Source organism: Sinocyclocheilus anshuiensis, unplaced genomic scaffold (genome assembly GCF_001515605.1).
Source record: "Sinocyclocheilus anshuiensis isolate Anshui unplaced genomic scaffold, SAMN03320099.WGS_v1.1 scaffold18, whole genome shotgun sequence".
NCBI classification, from domain to species: domain Eukaryota; kingdom Metazoa; phylum Chordata; class Actinopteri; order Cypriniformes; family Cyprinidae; genus Sinocyclocheilus; species Sinocyclocheilus anshuiensis.
In genome coordinates this window covers 1419280-1425775 of record NW_015546047.1, presented here as the reverse complement: position 1 = coordinate 1425775, position 6496 = coordinate 1419280, and positions in this window count along the sequence as shown.

Sequence of the window (6496 nt, the reverse complement as noted above, 5' to 3'; positions counted from 1 at the left end):
TGAAGGGAAAGTAAATTTACGTCCGTACAGTAGAATGCAGAAGAAGAAATTTCAACACACTTCAGGAATAAAAGAAGACACACAAATGTTTGTCTAGACTCTAGAGTGATTTTTGCTTGTTAGTTCGGTTGAACTGGATCATCGAAGGTCAGAAGCAAAGACATTGGTTAATAGAATGGGATTAAATACATAAAGGATATTTGTGTTGTTTAACATTTAATTATTGCAGGTTTGCGGCATATTCTGAGTTAAATTATTTTTATTAATTTTGAGGAATACTGAATCTGCGTTTTTTTTTGTGAGTAAGATGAATTAATGCATATTCATATTTATTTTAGAACTACAGTAACATCTTCTGATTTCTCTCAACATGGGGACAGGAGAGCTGTCAATCAATAAATTGGAAAAAAAGTAACTTGTGTTACTTATTTGAAAAAGTAACTCAGATATTCTCTTGTAAATTAAAAAGTAATGCGTTACTTTACTAGTTACTTGAAAAAAGTAATCTGATTACGTAACTCACGTTACTTGTAATGCATTACCCCCAACACTGGTAGGGTAGGCAATTTCAGAGAGGCTAGCAATAGCAAGCTAGCTTGGAAAGCATAAGATCCCACCCTCCCTGCATAATCACTCTCCAAAGCCACGCCTCCTCCAAAACACATGAATGCGCACAGGCAGACCAGAGGCTAACCACAGACACAATGAGATACAGCGTTGGTGGAGGGTTAAATGCAATGCTGTCAGATTACCTCATGTCTCGTTTACCAGTGACAAAACATTACAGTGCAAATCACATAATATTACAATAATAACACCTTCCGTTCTTGCTCGGTTTGCAGTAGTGTAATGGATCGCGCTGATGACGTATCACGTCTGCGCGAACAGGGTGTGCAGATGTATGCTGATAAGCCTTTTTGAGACCCATGTACTGTGAGCTTTGACTCTGAGAAGAGGGTGTCAGGGCTCCAGGTAAATTTCATCCCTTTACAACGATTAACAAGAGTTTTAAAGCAGGAAGCATAAAACAGATCTCTGTTACACAAGGTCAGTTGATGTGTCAGGGTAAAGTATCTATCAGCCTGCTGTAATCAGCTGCCAGAGACGATGATGATGGGGCCTCTGTGCTTTATTTGTGATACATAGCACAATTAGTCACATTGATGATTATGTACAGTGTGTTCTTAGAGACATTAACTTAAAATGGATTAAATTATAGCCCTGCATGGTTTTAATGTAATAGGGAGGAGATCGATACAGGTCTTAATTGCAGCAGGAGTGAAGATCTGCCTGCTATGAGACTTTATTTCTATTTAGAGATTCAATAAGAGCCACGGGCCACATGGTGTTACCCATTTTCCTTGTGTTTATTTTTATATCACGGGGTACGGATCTGAAATACTTTATTTGTGCAATTAAATTTTAATGGAATTGTAATTGCACTATATCACATTATAAGAAACCCAATTTAGGGCTAAAATTGCATGACACTGAGCTAGATCCTTTTAAAATAGCGCTAATTACTGTAGCAGTGCTGCCACAAATCAATGGCTAGCCACAATTAATGCGAAGTAGCTCAGCATTCTACAGCGACAGAGAGAGGTTTGCTTTTTGCAAACACAAAATATTGCTGGGGCGCTTCAGTGTTTGCTACAGAATTTGAAATCCTGTAAATAATTTGGTGAACAATAACAATACAATTTCCAAAATGTTCTAATTCTTAAACTTTTTTTTCTTATTCTAAAACTTTCCTAATGAAATTTCAAACATCTTTTTTTATTATATCTTATATTATACTACATTTATTTGATTGTATATATATATATATATATATATATATATATATGAATGAACACAATGAATGAGAAGTATGTTGGCTTTGTTTATATATTTTATATATAAAAATACATGTATGAAAATATAAAACGTAAAAATTGACAAAAAAATTGTATAAAATAAATAATTAAAAGTTTGGGGTAAGTAATTTAAAATAATAGGATGCATGCATTAAATTGACCAAACGTGACAACATTGATAATAATAAAAACCATTACTTGATCTTAGTGCTGTGTTCGACACTATGGTAACTAGGATTTACACAAGCTTCAGTCTGGATCCAGAACACCTGAGAAGAGATGATGCCAACCCCTCAGATGATGCCAACCCTGAAACAACATACAGAACTACAAAATTTTACTATAAGTTTGATTGCATCATATAATAATTGCTGTTAATAGTGTTCATCGTCTGTTTGATTACATCTTTAATTGATTTTTCCGTACATTTCTGCCATATGTTTATTACCTGACAGTCACCACTGATAAGCTACTACTAAATATTGTAGAAACTTAATTTGCTTTAAAGTTGCTTTGCAACGATTTGTATCGTGAAAAGCGCTATACAAATAAACTTGAATTGAATTATTAATAATTGAGCACCAACATATTAAATACACAATATCAACATATCAGCATATTAAAATGATTTCTAAAAGGATCATGTGATGACGGCTGCTGAAAATGTAGCTTTGCTATCACAGGGATAAATTACAATTTAAAATATATGAAACTGTAATTCATTATATTTCACAGTATTATTATTATATTTTACTGTATTGTAAACTGTATTTTTGATTAAATAAATGCAGCCTTGGTGCACATAAAAGACTTCTTCCAAAAACACTAAAAATATATATATTTTTAATTAAACTTAATAAAATGTAATAAATAAAATGTTGAATTAAATGTAATAAATTATTCCAAACTTTTTACAAGTAGTGTGTATATATATATATATATATATATTAGACAACTGCATATTATATATAATTGCTATATAGAAAAAAATACAATTAATAATAAAAATATAGTATAGTATATGTAACGGGGCTGACAGGCAAAGCAAGGCAAAGCAAGGCAAAAACAAGGAAAACTCAGAGACTCGGAATGGGGTACGGGCTAAACAATACTCAGCCGAGAAAGGTGGTTAGAGTGGGTGTTATATAGTGAGTGAGGTGATTAGAAACAGCTGTGTGCAATGAGTGCAATCAGTGCAGTGTGCAAATCGTGCAAAGAATGATGGGATATGTAGTCCGGGGTGCTATGCAACAGTTTGTGTTGTGCGAGAGTCAATGTAATGGAAAGGGTGACCTCTGGTGGTGAATAAACGGAAGTCCATGGACAGGATTCGTGACAGTATAAGATATAGGAAAGATGTAATTTTGAGAATGTCTGAAAAAATAGTATTGTTATTGTTTACAGGACTTCTAATCCTGTAGCAAACACTGAAGCACCCCAGCAATATTTTGTGCTTGCAGGGTTAAATTAATTTACAGTTCAACCTTCCCCTGCATCTTTCCTAACCTTGTTGTTTCTCTGTCTAGTGCGCTCTCCTCCAAAGGCAAGGTGAATCCAGCCTGCTGCACAGCGTGAGGCTCTGACGACACCTGCGTGAGGGGCCTGCTAATGGGCCTCCGTGATCTCTGTCTTACCCAGAGGAAGTCCACTCCACGGAGCTGAGAAAACCCCAGGACAGGCGTGATGAGTGCTGCGGTGAGTGGGAGGTTATCAATCAACCTTGCCGGCACGCTCTCTGCGCCTGGGTGGGGAACACACCTCAGGGTACTACCAAGAAAGCAAGAGAAGGAAGTAATTGATCTCACATATTACATCCAGATCTAGCATTGATTTGCCGAGGTTGAAGTAAAATGCAAATTCAGGCATGCAAGATGTGGAAGATGTGTTGTTTTGACCTTACATCTGTGGGCAGACCTGAAGCTGTTCTGAAACCTAGTAAGCTGCCAACCTAAACAGGATATTAAGGGATCATGAAGGTGGTTTCAAGTGGTAGGCAGCAGCCTTGCATTGCCTTCTGAGATGCTTAATTTTTGCACAATTCTAAAGGCTACATCATATGTAGTCATGAATAAGGCAATGCAAGAATGCATGGTCTCATTTTAGTATCTTTTAGATACTATAATAGTTTTTATTTATTTGTAAATTTATTCATATTTGATATTTTAATTTTAACTGAAGTTTTGGTCGTTTTGTTTGCGTTTTTGTCTCTTTTTTCTCATTTTATATTATTTTTTATTTTATTTTAATGGTCAGTTAGTTGTAGTTAGTTTTAGTTTGTTAACTACAATAACCTGGATCACAAACAACAATTAAAAACAATTCAGTCTAATAAAAAAAATTTGATGCTTATAGGAGTATTGGCACAACTAATAAAATAATTTTATAAATAATATAAATATTATTTCATAAATATTGTTTAACACCTGAATAAACCCAAATTACAATTGCATCAATTAAATTCATGGAGAAATAGCTCCTTCAATACCACATAAAGTCAAAACTGAAAATAAAATACTTGCAGAAATACATTACCATTCAAAAGATTTGGGTAAGATTTTTTTTTTTTAAGAAATTAATAATTTTATTCATCAAGGATGCATTAAATTAAATAAACAGTAAAGACATTTAATAATATAAAAAAAATATATATATTTCAAATAAATACTGTTCTGTGTAAAACAGAAAACAGTTATTTTAAATTGTATTAATATTTCACCCTATTACTGTATTTTTAATCAAATAAATTTAAGCTAACAAGTGTCTGCATTCAAATTTCACTGTTCCAAATCCATCACTTATGAGGTTTCATTGTGATTTCACATGCTGCCTTAGAAGGACAACAGCAGCTCACTAGGTTCTGGAACAGAGCTAAATGGACTGAACTGAAGTCATTTATTGCGAGTTTATTCATTCGGCTCGGGGCTGGAGTTGCACATTTGCATTGGCAGAGCCCCTAAGGGGGAATAGCAGGAAAGAGGAAGGTGAGCTTGGCATCCTGCGTCTCTGGCATACAAGAGTTCCTTTCTGCTGGGTCAGCCTCTGCCTCAGCCTTTAAACAAACAACACACTGCCCCAGTGAATGCGGTCCGCCCCTACAAACAGCCATAATAGAGGGCCAAAGAGAACGAGGGTGGGGGAGAGAGAAAACAAGAAAGAAATGACCCCTGTTCTCCTGAGATAGCGTTGAATCCCGCTGAACTGACAGCTAAGTCAGGGATGTTTAAATGCACAGTTGCTCAATAAAAGCAAAGGACAAAATTAAGGTCAAGGTAAAAGCAAGGGCAAACATCAAGTCAGGTGCAAGGCATGCTGGGGCACAATGCCATGCCTGAAGCAATTTTGCTTGCCTTTTAGTACATGTAATTAACTACAACTAAATTTTGCATAAAAATATGCACACAAACAGCAATTCAACTCGAATTCAGCAGGTATGGGAAACTGTTGAAAAGAAGCAAAATAATAGAATAAGTTTATACCTAATAGACTTCGAGTATCTCATGTGATTGACGTTTACCCACTGTAGTGGGCATAACAGCACCATCTGGTTACAAAATGCCTATTTTTCTATCCACCTCATTTTTAATGCAAGAGATTGTGCAGCCATTTGTGACGTGCAAGGCTTTTTCATTGGAGAAAGCAATATTATGAACAGAGGACATGTATTTTGTCCAGAAGAAAAGGTTTGAAGTAAAAATTCTTAATGATAGATTTGTTTAGTACAAACATGTAGTCTTTTGTTTCTCAAGACATTAACTGATGGACTGGAGTAGTGTGGATTACTTGTGGATTATTGTGATGTTTTTATCAGCTGTTTGGACTCTCATTCTGATGGCACCCATTCACTGCAGAGGATCCATTGGTGAGCAAGTGATCCCTAGTGAAAAATAAATATACTAAGATGTATTTGAAATACATTCATTTCATGCAAAGTATACTACAAATACATTTACATATTTAATAAAAATACCCTGCAATTGTACTTTTATTATACTAAACTGGTATACTTAAAGTCTGCTAAACTGGAACAATAATTTTGTACTTAATGCACTTCAATTTTGCAGAAGTAGTGCTGAGGTCCAACTAAAGAAATACTGATGTATATTTGATTGTGCTAAAGTGGAACTATTGCAAGTAAAACGTGAACATCTTTGGTGAATCTTCTTTCATCAGAGGGACATAAATCTCTCAGATTTGTATTAAAATATCTCCGCTTTTCCTTTGAAGATGAACGAAAGTCTTAGATGGTTTGGAGCATCTTAAGGGTGAGTGATGACAGAATTCAGATAGTTTTGGGGGAACTATGAAATTAATTAGAAAATATAACGTTAGAGGTATGTTCTTATTTGATTTATTTATTTCTGATTTCCTGAACAATTTGGCTTCATTGTAATGAGGTTATTGATCTTTGAAAAACCATGATTATGAACATATAATTACTTTGTCTTGAGCTGATTAGTCAACTGTGGTAGTGTTCGTTGATTGGTGTTTATATTTGTTCAAGCTTGACAACTTTATCGCCTTTATTTTCTAATATATATTTCTCATTACAGATAAGAACAAAGATTAAATTGTAAGAAGGGTTGCTTATATGAGAGCATACAGTACATCTGAAACTGCTGAGGCTGGGAAGGTTTTTGACT